The sequence below is a fragment of the Mesocricetus auratus genome, unplaced genomic scaffold, assembly GCF_017639785.1.
Source record: "Mesocricetus auratus isolate SY011 unplaced genomic scaffold, BCM_Maur_2.0 Super-Scaffold_100024, whole genome shotgun sequence".
NCBI classification, from domain to species: domain Eukaryota; kingdom Metazoa; phylum Chordata; class Mammalia; order Rodentia; family Cricetidae; genus Mesocricetus; species Mesocricetus auratus.
The window spans coordinates 9,399,062-9,416,116 of record NW_024429205.1 but is presented as its reverse complement, the minus strand read 5'-3'; positions in this window follow the sequence as shown (position 1 = coordinate 9,416,116).

Below are 17,055 nucleotides of genomic sequence, written 5' to 3'. Positions count from 1 at the left end.
GCTGCTACGAAAAATCTGTGCTTCTCTCCGTTCTTCTGTTTCTAAAATTCCTTTAAATCTTTTGTTATTTTGCATGGAAATTCAATCCCGTTCCTGCCAACCATTCTGTAATGGGAAGCTTTTTCTTTTGAGGGCATGCCTTCCCGCCAGCCTGGTTCTAGAGCCGCATCAATCCCAAATAAACACACAGGAGGCTATATTAATTATGAAGTTGTTGGCCTTGCTTGTCTCTTACTGGTTAGCTCTGCTTTAAGTAATTACCCCATAATTGTTAATCTAAGTATGTCTCTTACCGGAGAATAGTTCCGGGCTCCTACCCCATGGCGTTACATGTCGACTCTCCTCTGTTTCTCCTTCCCAGAGTCCTCCTGGACTCCTAGTCCCTCCTATCTTGGTTCCCTATTGGCCAGACAGTGCTTTATTGACAAATGCACAGGACCTCCCCAACACTAATTACCTATTTTTAAACTTTAAAAAATATGTACTGATTCTTCAGTTTTCACATTTGGTCTGCCACATAATCATGATAAACTAGTAACAATGGGGCTTTGTGTATGTCTCAGGAGTGACAGAGACAATTTCACATTCACTAATATTTTCATGATTATGAATATGTCATCTCCTTTAAAATGATTTTAACAAAGCATAATAGTTATAATGAAAGTACTTTCATTCCCAGACTCACTGCTTGCATTTATTTTAAAATTTATCATAAAATGTGACATGGGGCCGGGCGGTGGTGGCACATGCCTTTAATCCCAGCACTCGGGAGGCAGAGGTAGGCGGATCTCTGTGAGTTCGAGGCTGGGCTGCACCAATAGCCTCCAGAACAATACAGAGAAACCCTGTCTCATAAAAACCAAAAAAAAAAAAAATGTGACATGGTAAATGGATGTTTTCCGTATTAGTTTTTACGAATGTACAGACATGTGCATGAGACATGTGCATGTGTCACTATTTACTTAGTACAACTTTAGTGAAAAAGTGAAAAGTAGGATCACTTGCTGTGCAAGCATGACCAGAGTTTTACCTTTGTAAAAGCTCACTGTGATCATGGATGCCTATTACCCCAACATTGTGGAGGAAGGGCAAGCAGGTCCCTGGTACCCCAGCATTGTGGAGGAAGGACAGCAGGTCCCTGGTACTCCATCATTGTGTAGGGAGGGCAAGCAGGTTTCTGGTATCCCAGCATAGTAGAGGAAGTGCAAGCAAGTCCACCATTCACTTCAGGTTCAATGAAAGGCACAGTATCATCTGCTGACTCCCTCTTGCATACATATGAGAGTACACACCTGCCTACATATGCAAGTAACACACACACATAATCAAATCACACATAGATACACACGCTTAATTACACATGTGTACATTCACTCACACAATCACATAGATACATAATCATATACACAAGGAAAAATGAAGGGAGAAAAACATTTGACATCTAGTGATGGGAAATAGTATTATTAGGTTTTGTTGCAGTTTTATACTAAGGTGGGAAATTTTTCTACAAATAAAATAAAGGGAGAGAGATCTGTGGAGAGAACTGGGTCTGCCTTATAAAACTGCATATAGTAATTACATAGGTCATCTAAATTACATGAAGACCATCATGCTGAAATATTTGTAGTTGGACACAGTGCAATCAGTTACAGTTCTGGGATGATTTTGTGTGGTTCTTCACTAGCTGTTTCGTCATTGACCTGAGCATGTGCGCAACTGTAAAATCAAATTAAATGTTTGGCTTTCAAATCCTTCAGTGTGTCATTTAGAGGCAAAATTATATATTCTGTCAGTCATGTCAGTGCACTGAAAATACAGGAAGAAATAAGTAACACACATATAGTGACAACCACAGGCTTGCATATAATAACTAGTCTGTGTATCCTGTTTGTTTGAAGTGATATAAAGAGAAAGGAAGTAAGAAGCTACATTTTAAGGGTAGAGTAGATGCCTGTAACGTGATCACTCTATAATTGGAGGTCTTATGATCAGATGATGTCCAAGGTCACTGCTTGCTACAAGGAGAGTTGAAGGCTAAAATGAGATAAAGGTTACCTGTCTGAAAAACAAAATAAATCAATCTAACAAAAAGGCATATACAATAAATTATATTATCAGATTATCATATATATATATATATGGAATTCAGAAAGCTATGCTAATTTATCTTGGCACTGTAGGGGAAACATAATAAAACTTGAAGAGTTTCAGATTTTTAATTCTATGCTTTTTCTTCTGATCATTTCATTCTCATCAAATATTTGACTCCTTATATGGAAGTTTCAGTAAATTACACAAGCTAATGTTTATTACAGATTTTTGGGCTAAAGAATTGAAGGGAGACCAGGGGCACCAACTGGTTTTGTCTTGAGAATTTGTGTCATTATACCCATCTTAGAAATGGCACTACTTAATATCAGAGGGGTTCAGCAGTGTCTTGGTGGTCATTATGCTGACAGCATGGCTACCAGGCAATAAATTACTATACCAAAACCTACAATCCTGCTGACCATACATAGCTGAGCAAGGAAATTTCAGTTTCTAAATAAATAAAAAAGTTTGATTTACTTTATTTTACTCTGATCTGACTTTGTATTACTGACTGGAGCATACATAGGGTATACTATATATAAATGAATAGCATGAAATTTACAAACAACAGTGACAGTAAATTTTTAAAATATATTTTAAAAAACAAAAAAAACACTCAAGTTGAAATGTAGGTTTGAATGCAGCATTGCATATTATAACAAAGATGCAGCATTCACTGTAGCAGAAATATTTTCATTAAGAGTATGTGCATAAGGAAGTTATAAAATTTTTACTTTCAGTCATGGATAATTGACATTAGAATTTTATTCCAGGCATCTTGTACTAGTAGATGCCATCTCTAATAAAAATTGTTTCACTTACCCATACAGTAAAAAGCATGCTATTTATTTTTTGCTTATTTTTCAATTTCACATAATTGATATTTTATTACTTTAAAAGCCTGGTTAAAGGAATCCATCAATTATAACCTGCAAATTTGGGATTAGATGGCAGTCTGGCTTGTAGATATTTGGCAATAGCTTGAGTGGTCTTATTTTTCATTCTTGCTTATGGTTTGATAATAAGTTAAAATACAAAGATAGTCCATTACAATCAAAACGTCTTTTTCTCTGTATGGAAATTCCACTCTTAAGATCTGGCAGTATTGCTATGAACTGAAGAAAAATAGAGCTCTCTGAGTATAAACCTGAACTTTTCCAATTCATTCCAGGTCCTATTGTGCTTTCTTTTCTACTCACAGAGGAGATAGAGTCCTATTTTGTGACGTCAGTGTCATTTTCAGAACATTTATTAGATGCACGGTACTAAGAGAGTCACATGTAGACATCTTAATTGTGAGTCTGATGAATAATTATTTTCAAAGGGAATGACATTGAAGATCCAGACCTTGACAAAACAAGACATTCTGTATACCCTGAAGCATTCTTCCAGTCTCTACCTCCTCCTCCCTGAGTTACTATTACTGTAACCTCTATACTTTAGACTCGTTTTTCTTTTTAATATAATTTAGTTTTAAGTAAAGGCAATTATCAAAATCTGAGTCTTGATTGCTTCTTTCACCAAGCTGAATGTAAGGTCAATGTTTGTAGGAAAGTGCTGACATCCCATCTCCGTTCATATATTTTTAGTTGATGCACTTCCATAGTACTCCAGGTTATGTATGAGACTGTTGTTCTGTAAAGTCACCTATGCATTTGTGTTAACTTCATTGGGTGAACTGTGGAGCCATAAGATGTGACTCTGTCCCTTGTGTCCCCATTAGAAAGGACAAGCTTGGAGCCCTACATTGGCTGCAAGAAATCACATCCACTGAGTGAAATATCTGGCTGCTTCTTCTTCCCAGAAGCGCCTGCTGTAAGTTGTTTGCATGTGCAGCAAGCATGAATTAGTCACTCTATGCCTTGTGTTGGTGATATCTAATGAAGTTAATTTGCATTTTCTTAACATAAACTACATAGTGTTCCAAGGATCCAGGACTTTTTTTTTTTTTTGGTCAGTGTTTCCATTTTATAATGGGCTATTCATCTTTCTGAGGATTTCTTAAATATTTACTATATACATGAATTATGTGTATATAATAATGTAAGTGTCCACATGTTATCTTTAGCAAGTATCAATTCCCAAGTCAAATGTTATTTCCAATCTCAAAATTCTCCTTTCTAGAAATCAGTGTTTCCAATATATTAATCCACTCAACTTTTCTATGCTACAAAGTGACTGTCATTGGTATTACAAAATGCTAAGTGCTTGAACTTGAATTCAATTAACAATCTATGATTCTCCCTTTGGTTTTAAGATGAATGATGTAGAATTCACAATGACTTTTTTCGTTTTCCTAATGAAAATAAAATTATCCCCAAACACTTACCCCATATGAAAGTTTATTCAGTTCATTTTTTTCACGATCTAGGTGTTATAGACAACATCTAAAGACTGCATCAATAATTACTTAATGAATGAGATATGGATAAATGGCAGTAAATGGACATGCTGGGACCTTAGTGAGTCTACCAATAATAAGTTTGATAGTTGACATGCCCAGGAAAATATACTAATGATTTTAATGTTTAATCTTTATTTGGAAAAAGAGTTATTTCACCATTATCATCATCATCATCATCATCATTATTTGCTCTATATGATTCCCTGCTCTATACATCACAATAATGAGTAACTCATTCTTAAATAATAGGCTTTACATAACATTTTTTGAGTCAGAAATGAAATGTTCATTATATATACTATAAACTGAGTGAACTCTTGGTTAAACAAATGCCAAACATCTTTTGTCAAATGGCATGTAAGGAGCATATTATATCTGATCAAAAACTTTGCATATGATGAAGCATTTAATGTCCAGAAACTCACTTTACTCTGCATTCCTATTGGTCAACTATAATGATTATAGTTAGTTAAAAATGATAATGTTCAAAGGGCAGTGGTGGTACATGCCTTTAATTCTAGCACTTGGGAAGAAGAGGCAGGCAGATCTCTGAATTTGAGGTCAGCCTGGTCCACATGGCAAGTTCCATGACAGGTTCCAAAGCTACATGGAGAATCCCTGTCATGAAAAGTTAAACAAAATAATGATAATGTTCATGATAAAATATTTGTTCTTACAACATGAGAGATCAGGCTGCCTGGTATGCTCTGTGTGTATTTATGAATTCACAACTGAGTCCTCTCTATAGGTGACAGCCATTGACAAACTTGTTTTTAGTTCCAGGCCTTAACTGTATTACCTGAGTATAGTGAGTAAACTTTACAAAATAGGTATCATGAGTGTTCACTTGCAAACACTGTGAGCATCAGGATGTGTGCACAGTGGCATATCAGATGAAGGTTGTGAACAGCTCTCTTGTTCAACATACAACGTTTCCACCCACATTGGTAAACAATGTTATATTCTGTACCTCAAAACTGAAACATGGAAGTGAGATAATTAACATGATGCTCAGAGTGAATGCATATCAGAACTACTAATATAGCATTGAAAATTTACTTTGTGCAGGTCCTCAGTTAGCCACTGACTAATATTTTATTGAAACCATAATCTCCATAACCTCCACTTGAACAATATGAGGGATAATCTCAATGGCAGAATCAGCTTAAACTGATTTTTTTATTATAACATACTAGCAAGGGCATTCCCAATGACCAAGGAATGTGAAGGAGTGAATAACACATGGAAGGCCATGTAAGTAATAATCAAATCCTCAGCATTGATAGATACCCAAATAAATAAAGTGTAGTTACTACTTAGGGATATAAGGTAGTACACTGGAAGAATGACCAAGACAGACTCAGATGTTTAAATGGTTAACTATTGGGATGGTCAGATGGTTTAGCAGATAAATGCAAATGTACCTATGTGTAATGACTTGAGTTTGATTCTTGGGACTTTTATGGTGATAGGAATGAATTAATATCTGTAAGTAATTTTTTGACCTACACTTAAGTACTGGAGGCAAATACACACACACACACACACACACACACACACACAAAATAAATAATGAACGTACTAAAATTTTTCTAATAGATTATATTCTAAGAAATGAAACTGCAAGAATATATTTATATGTGTGTACGCATGTACATTGAGTCATAAATGTAACTGCAATGATATACATAGATAGCACAGAGATAAAAACAAACATAAGCAAAATAATAAATACAATGAGGTTAGTTTATATATTTTCTTTAGAAGACAAGGTGAACACAGCGAAGAAAATTGTGGTAAATATTTGAAGATATCTTAGTCCTGGGTCCTAACAATTTTGAACACCTAACTGAGGTGATGTAATTTATATGGGGAAAAGCATATTTCACTCTCATCCTTAGAAAAGGACATTCAAGACGAGGCAAGTGCAACTTCAGGGGATATTAGTAAACATTACAGCTGTTTGATGGGATTGTATAGTGTGTGTGTGTGTGTGTGTGTGTGTGAGTGTGTGTGTGTGTACTGACTAGTTACATGTGTGAAAGCATTTGACAGGCAACATAATGAAGGAAAGTGCTAAGCTGAGTTAATAAATCACTTTCATAGTAATCAATCTAGTCTCACAGAATGAGAGTGTATACTCTAAAAGGGTTTCAATTTATTTTAATGGCGAACACTTCTCAGAGACACAAATTCTCAATATGACTAAAATGGGAACTGGAATTCTACTAGGAAGTGGTCCCACTGGGAACCAAACATTCCCAAAGCCCAGAACATAGCACTTTATAGAATTAACAAACAGCACAAAATTTCAGATGACTAAATACCAAGAAGTGAATAGCACTCATAAATGCAGAATAAGGAGCAATGCAAAATACCAAAGGCAAGGATATTGGTGATTTTAAAAACAGATAAGTAAAAATGAGCTTGGCCATAAAGAACAGTAACTAGATAAACAGCATAGGTTTCTTATGCAAAAATAAAATCCCAGATTCCTACTGAGAAATGAACTCAAAGCTGGAAAATCTATGTATCATCCCAAACTGACTTCCCCAAGAGAATAAAAGCCTAAGCTTTGAGGACTGAGCTCAGAGCTGTTGGCCAATGGTGTTACAAAGAAACCAAAACATTACAGGTTATTGTAAATTGGTTATTCTCTAGGACATAAAGATAAGATTCTATTACTAAAGACACTATACACTTGAGTCAGAGAACATGCAGAAATGAAGTTGTCACTCAGGATGCATAGTAACTACTGACTATCTTTTATAGCACTGGAGGGTCCCATGCAGGCTCCCTTAGATGAAAAGTAGGCATCAATCTTACTGAGCTAGGAACTCTGCATGATAAAATAATGTCTAGCATGATAAGATATACTCATTGGTGCAATGGTGCCATGAATGTCTTGGTTAAACAACCACTTTTTGGTTTGATTTAAGGACCACTCCAAAAGATAAAACCCATCCCTTGCCCCACTATTATTTTGCTAAACAGACACTGAAATAATCAACTCCTAATGACTTAAGATTAAAATGTACATTAACTCACCTCTCAAACATCATCAGAGAAATTTATGTTTACAATACATGATGATTAACAAAGACCCACACTGGCCAAAATTTAAAGAATAAGAAACCATAGAATGTTCAGCATTAAAGACACACACTCTTTCAGATGTCTTTTCCCATAAAATGTAGGCTGAAATGAACATTTCTTTCATAAATTATTCATGTCTGAGTTTTGAATATTTAGTTATTTTTAATTTGGGGAACTGGTATTGAACATACTTCCTTGTGCACAGAAAGCAAAAAAATTGGTCACTAATATGCTCTACCTCAGCTCTAAGTTTTGATTTATTTTTAATCCAGGTTATTTTTTAATATTAATGTTTAAGACACTTCAGTCATTCTTTTATTTTGGGGGAGGAGACATCCTGTTAATTGCCTGCCTTCTTTGGTATTAACACATGACTGAAGAAAATACAAAAGAAGGCCTTTATAGTCCCTTGAATTCATAGTAATATGTAACATGAACCTGTCACCTAAACCGAATGCAGTGACAGACTTTATCATCATCCTTTCTCAAACTACAGCTTTATTTATTTTGTGAGCAGTCTAGAGAAGATAGCAGATATAACAGACAATTCAGTGAAGAATTGCTTTTCAATTATGTAGGAAGTAATCTGTTTGTGTCAGAATACAGAAGCACGATGAGTTCCGGATACATCATGTTTCTAAATCAGCTGGTTTGAGGAATATGTTTACTGGTTTTAAAAGAATCAAAGTAACCAGTGAGTCTACAGTTGCTTACAGGGGCTAGGAATTGGGGTGCTGCCATGAATGTAGGGATTGAAGGAATATCGTACATGTAGAAATTGGGGCCATGTTATTCATGCAGTACAGTCATGAAGAGCATGGCATATTAAGTAAGCTAATCATTGTTTATCCTGTCACTCAACCTTCATCTGGAGTAGTGCTCACAATTAACACCAGTTTCATATACACATAAAGTAGGAAGTCAAATCAATAGTCTTAAAAAACTAAGAGAGCAGATGGAACTAAGTATCAACAAACTTGTTAGCATGCTTCATAAGAGCAAATAGGACTAAGCATCTACCTTCCAGGAAACTGCAATTCACCCAAGAAGAGATTAAAAACAGGCAATATTGCCTAGCAGAGCAATTATGAACTAATTCAAGAAATATTAACAGTATATTAAATAAACGTGTGAATTATTGCTTGGATAAACTCACGTGAATGTGGTGATTTAGCTTTCTCTTGCTGTCATAACAAACCTCTACAAATTGAGTAGCTAAAAAAAAATACTGCAAACTCGGGTTGCTAGTTCCTCAGCTTCCCTTGTGAATATGAGACTCAAAGGCCAAAGCCAAGGTGAGCTGAGCTGTATTATTACTAGAGGCCAGAGTAAGCAGCTAAGAGGTGCTTCAGGGTTGGCTTTCCTAGATCTGAGGTCTTAGTGTCTTCCTTGCTACCAAAAGGAAACTTTCATTTTTCCTCAAAATTACGTATTTCTTTCCTGTGCTTTTAGTAAGTCTATGTATCCTGCCAATGACCCCCCACCCAAATCTCAAAGCTTACAATACACCAACTCAAGCACTACTTAGAATGTCTATAATGTTCCCATTGTCTACCTTCTGTCTTCTGCAGGTTTCTCATTTGATAAGGTTGGATTCTCCTAGGAAGTCTAAGATTTTATTAATATCAGATCCATGCCCTTAATTGTATCATAGTCCTCTTACCATTAAAAGGCAACTTTCACCCTAGATGCTAAAAGGTAGGCATCACAAGGGTGAGGATGAGAAATATAGCATCCCTGTGTCTCACAGGAATTATTAATCCACTTGTAAAACTAGAAAATAAAATAAGAGTCTGACATAAATAAGCATTGAAGGAGAAAGACTGGCAAAGGAAGCTATGGTGTGACTAAGGATTTTTGAAATCAAGTCAGTGTGTGTGTACGATAATATACATCATATATATATCACATATATAATCACATTACATTGCATACAAACACATATGAATGTGTGCATGTGTGTGTGTGTGTGTGTGTGTTCCTCTTTTACTTATCATTTTTTCATTTCTTAAATTGAGAGACTATACCAAAACTATTTTGGAACCCATCTGTTTTGTCTATGTGGTATTATGCAACAAGAAATTATTACATAGAGGAATAATTAGCTGGGACTAGGGAGTTGATTCAACAGTGAAGAGCAATAGTTGCTCCTGTAGAAGACCGAGGGTGAGTTTCAAGAACTTACTCAGTGGCTTATATTTGTAACTTTAGTTCTATGAAATCTGGTGCTTTCCTCAAATATCTGTGGGCACTAGGCACACACGTACTACATGTACACACAAGTAAGCTAACACTCATATACTTTGCTGTTCCAAATGTTTTGAATTAAATTGTCTTACTATGTGAACAGTGATGTAGGTTTGTTTTTCAGAGTTTATTGACAGATGGAAGGAACTTTGTTTGTTTGTTTGTTTTGGTTTTAAGAGACAGGGTTTCTCTGTATTGTTTTTTTTGGAGGCTGTCGGTCCAGCCCGGCCTCAAACTCACAGACATCTGCCTGCCTCTGCCTCCTGAGTGCTGGTATTAAAGGCGTGTGCCACCACCACCTGGCACTTTGTTTTTAATCTTGGAATATGTATCCTTTTTAGAAAAGACAGAATTTCCAGCTTATACAAATCAAGATGACCAAAACTCTTTCTTGGGCTAATAGCAGTAAAAATATTTTAATTTTTAACAATATTAAATTGTTGTACTAAAATATTTTTACATTCATTCATTTACTGGAAAACACAGGTCAGAAGACTAGTTACAAGAGTCAACTCTCTTGTTACCTTAGATGGGTTCAAGGATTTGAACTGGGGACATCCGGCTTGGTGATGGTTGTCTTTACGAACTGAGCCATCTTGCTAGCCCAAGATCTATCTATCTGTTTGTTTATTTTCTCTCGTGAGCCCAGCCTTTCACAGCTGAGCCCTCTCTCCAGTCCAGCCAAGATTTATTTTTGTTTGTTTATTTCCTTTAAAATTGGATCTCAAGTAGCCTGCTACCATGCCCTTTTTAGGTGTGATGGATGCTAGGCTATTGCTCTTGTATCTGATCTATATCATAACCCACTTACATTTTAATTATGCTTTACTCAGCTGGAAATTTATATTCTAATATTAAATATAATTTCCCAAATTACTCCAAAGCCGATTTCTGTGCTTACTACTTATTTAAAATAAAGAAAATACAGGAATTAGAGACTACAAGTTAGGAACAGATACATAATTATTAAATGTTTGTTTACTACATCAATGAGGTAGGTTAACAACTTTGATTATTATCCCCTCACTCGTGACAGGACAATACCACACTCAGCACACCTGCACTGCCCTGAGAATAACATGTGGCTGTTAAGTAAGTAGAAGCATCAAGTGTGAGCCACTCAATCATACTTTAGATTCTCTCTCTGTCTCTCTCTGTCTCTCTCTGTCTCTCTCTGTCTCTGTCTCTCTCTCTCTCTCTCTCTCTCTCTCTCTTCTCTCTCTCTGTCTCTCTCTGTCTCTCTCTCTCTGTCTCCCCCCCTCTCTGCTTCTATTTCCAGTCTTCATGTTTTGTAGGAAATCCTGTGGTTACATCAAAAGACAGGATTAAATGAGGGACTCGGGATCTTATTCACAGATGGTGTTAATGACCATGTGAAACTGACGGTGTAAAGAAAATATTAGGGTAAATTTGGAACTTGGCTATTCCCCACTTGCTTGTGTAATTAGATGTTTTCTCTGAATGCAGAAATGTGGTTTTTGTAAATGACTTGTGAATATCAACTTATCCTGTTTTAATTAGAGCAAATAAAACTGATGAAGAAAGTTTCGAAGTCCAATGTTAAATTCTTTTCATATGTAACATGCAATAAAAGTTACTTTTATTGAATACAAAAGAAGCCAATAGCAATGAATCATGGATGTAATGAGAGGAGGATGGTCATTTTAAAAGAAGAAAAATACATATTTTTAAAATATAAATGATTTTCTTTGAGTATGTGTATAAAGCTAAACTCCAAAGTGATAATTCTGTGTGCTCTCCTTTGACAGAATGGCAATAATACTGCCCTCAGCTTACCCAGAGTCAGTTTCTGTGTTTTTAGAACTCATGTGTTACTGAAGGTGGAATCAGGAATTACCTCTCTACCTCTTTCACATGTAAATCTTGGTGAATGCCTCTTCTAATACTATAACAAAGGATTGGCCAGGTCCTGGGGACCTGGTAGCCATGCCTTTGAAAATCTATCAAGATCCTCCCAGGATCTAGAAGTCCCTGAGAATAGGTCCATTGTTCAAATTTGTAATGCTAACTCATTCCTGAAGAAGGGAGAAACTTTGTTCTGAATGACAGTTAACCAACACATATGGCCTTTTCCTCAACTTTAGCTCCTAAAATTCTCAAAATATTGGCTAGATGTTAGCTCACACTCAAGTCTAGAAGTTTAGAATAAAGTTCTCTTGCATGTTTAATTTTCTCCAGTGAATGAATAATTATTTTGCTTCAAGAGTGTCTGTTCATGGCAGTTTGTTGATGGCTGGTGACACAGCCTCTGCTTAAAACTCAGATAGTGACTGAACTTTCCAGGGATGTTTACTGCTCCATTAAGACAAAAAAATACAGCTACATGTAGCTGTGCATGCCTTTACTTCTATTACTGGCATAGGCATGAGCAGACAGAATTCTGTGGGTAGAGACCAGCCTTGTATATATATGTTTCACTTCAGCCAGGGCTACCAGAACGTTCCCTCTCAAAACGAACAAATAAGCAAAAAGAGACAAAAAATGGGAGAAGTGGATTTTCATTGGCAAAGGTTGTTAATGATCATTTATTAAGGAAGTTTGGATAAAACGGTGTGAAATATTATGGAAGGCCATGTAACATGTCTACAGGGGAGCCACCTTGACAGCGATGCTCAGAAATAAATTATACATCTGGGATGTGCATGTGATCCACAAAGCAGGACTGAATCGTTGTTGTCCTCTTTGAACACTTTTTTTTTTTGATAATGAGACATGCATGTGCTGAGCCTTTAGTAATTCCTTTTGGAAAAGAAGCATATAAATTCAGGTATAAACAACCAACCCCTCACAATTTGTAACACATAGAGTAAGAATGCCCTGATCTCTTAATTGCTTCCTTTCACTGCCTAATACAAAGACTTTTCTATTCCTATTGCCCAAGTACTGAGATAGAAGGGTCTTAGTCAAGGACTAAGTTCTGGTGGACTGTCCTTAAATGCAGCTTCTGCTGTATTATTTCTGGGTTGCATTTGTCTTTAGCATGTAGGTGAAGCTGTGAGGACAATATGGTCTGTTTATTGGAACCTTGTGTATGTATTCTCTTGGGAGGGGGCGTCTCTCTTCTCTGGACTTGATGTAATAGTACTGTAAACACATTTGGATAGCAAGCCTTAGGCTTTAGTTACCAAAGAATGAGGTCTATAGTGGATATTAAATGGTTCTACAACAAGCAGGAGTGGAAGACCAAGCTCAGATCATGAGAGGAAACTCTTAGAGAGATGGCCATGGACCAACTTAATCAGACTGCATTTGTATTAACAATTTCAGTGAATCTGAGAATGATATTTCTCCTACTTAGACATTGTTTGAGGATGGGGAAGGGTGTCTGGAATAAAAGAATGACATTTCCAGTTTCTATGTAATGTTTCATGAACTTCCTGAACTTTTGAAATATTCCAGCAGTGAAATTATACTTTTATAAGAAACAAAAATTGTCTTGCGTTTTAACACAGTGAGTCAGCAATGTGCACTTACCCAGGTCCTGCTTGAATCATAGATACACAAGATAATTTTACAGTGTCTCTCCCTTCAGAGTGGCAAGCCTACTGTCTTCCTTTCAAGTGTTCCTGTTTGAGTCAGTGTCTTTCAGGGAGGCAACAATTCAGCTAATTTCCTCTAACATTGTCTCCTACTCAGGCAATTGTTCTGTGTTCTTTGAGGCCAACAAAGCAACCCTACATTCTACCAGTAAAAAGCTTTTAAATGCAGCATGTTATTTTCTTTCAAACTAGAATAAATCATTGATTTCAAAAGGTCCATTATATATGAGGATTTATGTGTGTATGATTATAAATAAATTCTTTGTGTATGCATTTTATACTTTTCATTTATGGGGACACGTCAATAGTTTTTTACAACAATTTCACTTCATATCCTCAACAAACAAAAATGACTAATTTTGTTTGCTGGAGGCTTCAAGTCTTGAGTATTCTAAGAACACCTGGTATTTCCAAAGGCACACATCAGTTTCATTGTGACCAGAGTAACTTACTTTATATACTCTGTTTCCTTTAACATTTAAACAGAATTCATTTTCCAAAGTTTCTCTAAGCCATTTATATTTTAACCAATTGCATTAACATATTTTCTCAAAAACCTCCTTTGTGTATGGAGGTAAAATTCAGAAGCTTTGGCATGACCCAGATGTGCATTAAAATTCAAGTTGTAACAGTAGCATGCTGACTACCACAGTTACCAACTCCAAACCGTCATTTTCACAGACATGAAGTAAAGACAGGAATTCATAAATCCTACAGTGTTCATGAAAGTTAATTGGGTAACATATGTGACAGTCTAGCATGTCTCCTAACACATACTGAAAAACTGACAAAGTTTTTTTCTAAACCTTTATATTCCTTTCTTTTAGTCATACATAAGATGTAGATCATTGTCTTCAGTGTAAAGTGACACATCTTTTATTCTCGTACACATTAATGTAGAAAATTCTGTGAAGTCTTTTCCTAATTAATGCATACTTAAATTAGGAACAAGAATTGTCTGAATGATCTGTGTATGTTGTAATTCTAGACTAAGTGCAGTTTTATCCATTGTATGACAAGGAAAAGTGTCTGAAGAGTTGTCACAAAAACAGACGTTTCGAGTGTGTGAAGTTCATGGGCAGTGGTACACATTCTACATTCCCCTGCAAGTGAGACTCTCTAAGCCCAGTGGTCACTGAAGTCTGAGTTTGAGTTTCTCTGCCCTAAATGCTGTTCCTCACATACACAGTGTCTAATCTGCAAATGTTCCTACTAAAGAGACACACCAAGGCATTTTGAAAATTAATACTTTTTCAAGAGAATTGACACAAAATATATTCATTTGAAAATTGGTTCGTGCAAAGGGCATTTTGCCTTCAAGAAGGCATGTTTTCAAAAGATACAATATAGATTAGTATCCATTTTTGCCCACTTCATCAAAAGCCATAATGTAGTTAAGATTAATTGGAGAGAATGACCTCCATTATCAGTGTTACCCAGTACCCATCAGATCAATGAGCTTGAGATAGCCTGAACAAAACAACACTTGCAGATCAAAAGCCCACTGAAGGCTGAAGTATACTTTGGATTAAATTAATTGCAACCCAAGAGGAATGACGCTAGCCAATATTGTTCTGTACAATCTAATTAAAGAAAGCCAGGTACAATCGAGAGCCTTTGGGGACCTTGATCAGGCTTCACCAACTCACAAGCTCAACATATTTGATGAGGCACAGTGTATTTACAAAGAACAGCTACACTATAGAGCAGCCTATGGCGAGCACAATGAAGAAGGCATCTATCTATCTAGCTACCTTACTGGAATTCTAGATTTCCCAGTTCTTCCTCCAAGAAACTATCAAATTGTCCATGCTTTAAAAGGTAAGAACTTTTAAAAGTTGTTTTTGTTTTGTAATAGGGTTCCTCTTTATAACCCATGATGAACAAATAACTGAACTCATTCAGTTCTAACTTAAAACTCAGGAAATATTCATAGCTCTGTTCTGCAAGTGTTGGGGACATTAGCAGGTATTAATATGGCTGTCTATTATATATGGTTTCATACATAATTCTTTCAAAGCTTTATTATGTATGTACATGTGTGTTTGTGTTTACATGTATGTATGTATGGTTTATGTGTGTATTTTGTGTGTGAGGGGAGTTGTGAGTGTGCATGTCTGAGTATGCTTGCAGAGGCCAGAAAGAATATGTCCAGTGTTCTGCTTTGTCACAGTCTGCTTATTCCATTTGAGGCAGACTGTATGCCTCAACCAGAATCTCACAAATTCTCAGTTATGCAGGAGCCAGCAAACCCCAGGGATCTCCCTGTCCTCCCTGCAACACACTACAATTTGAGTTATAGCATGTACACAATAATGGCTGGGACCTGAATTCTGGTCTTGCATAACAAGTTCTCTTAACAACTGAGCCCTTTCTCTGTCATTTAGAATTAAAATAAATAACGAGATCAATAAAACAAACAGCTGTAAGCATGAGATAACTATGTTATATTCCAAAAAAATAATAAAATGTAGTTTAAACTTGTAGAGGCACAGTATAAATAATAACAAAACTATCTGTACAGGCACATCCAAATTCTGAAAATTATAATGAGCTATTAATATTCAGGGCATTTTAAAAATAGAGAAATCAAAGTGGCAAGTCATTTGGCAAAGATCATATAGGGAATAGGCAGAGAGTCAACAACTTAGAAGATGCGATTATCTAAATTAGTAAAAAGTGAACACAGGTATCAAGTTTTCTGATAATAAGCACTTTGCCATTCACAGAGGTTAGTAGAAGACCAGAAGTCAAGAAAAAGCAACAAATTCCAACACTTTACTAACTCTGGAATTATCACAGAGAAACTGTTTTTTGTGGAAAACTGATTTTCATTAAAAATCTCTAAAGTATACTATGTTTTATTGAATTGTGTATAGCAAAGCTTATGTATAGGCTTTTATCATGGAGACAGAACCATGGTCCTGGGGAAAAGCATATTGGAAGGTGGAGAGCATCCTGGGAAAATTGTGTTTAGGCTCAACTCTTGCTTTACTGATGTTTATGTTCTACCATGAACCTCAGGAGTCTCCTAAGAGGTGCTAGGTGGCACAGGGTGGTGCTATGTCAGTACAAGGACTCCTTAGCGACTGGGGCTACCATACTCTTGACTCAGCTTCCATCAATTTCTACTACTTCAGATTCTACATAAACTGTAAAATATTATCAAACATAACTTATGGATTTGCCTGTAAGAGCAACCTTTCACTTGCTCATTATACTACAATGCCACACTGTATTGTCCTTCCACAAAATGGCATTACATGTGCCACTCCACAAAAGCAGGGGAATCCTACCATGGAGGTTCCAAGAAGAGAAAGAAAGTTGGCCTTAAGGGGTAGGCATGGGAAATAAATCTACTGTGTTCTTAATCCTCTAACCTGGAGAAATTCCCTGGGGCTTCAGAGGCTTCAGATTTACTCTTAACATCTCTAACTTTAGGTTAATGGCATCATGTCGCTTTTTAGTTGAAACAAATGGAGTTTTGCACATAAACTATGTGTAGCTAAGAGGATGTGATGAAATTTCTGGTGATGGAGAGGTCTTACTTTTCTGCACTCCTGGAGTCACATCTATCCTACTATGGGAATACATTGGTACCAACTCAACAAATAAACTGGTGTTGAGTCTCTTTTGTGCCTTTGAATGCTCTGCAGA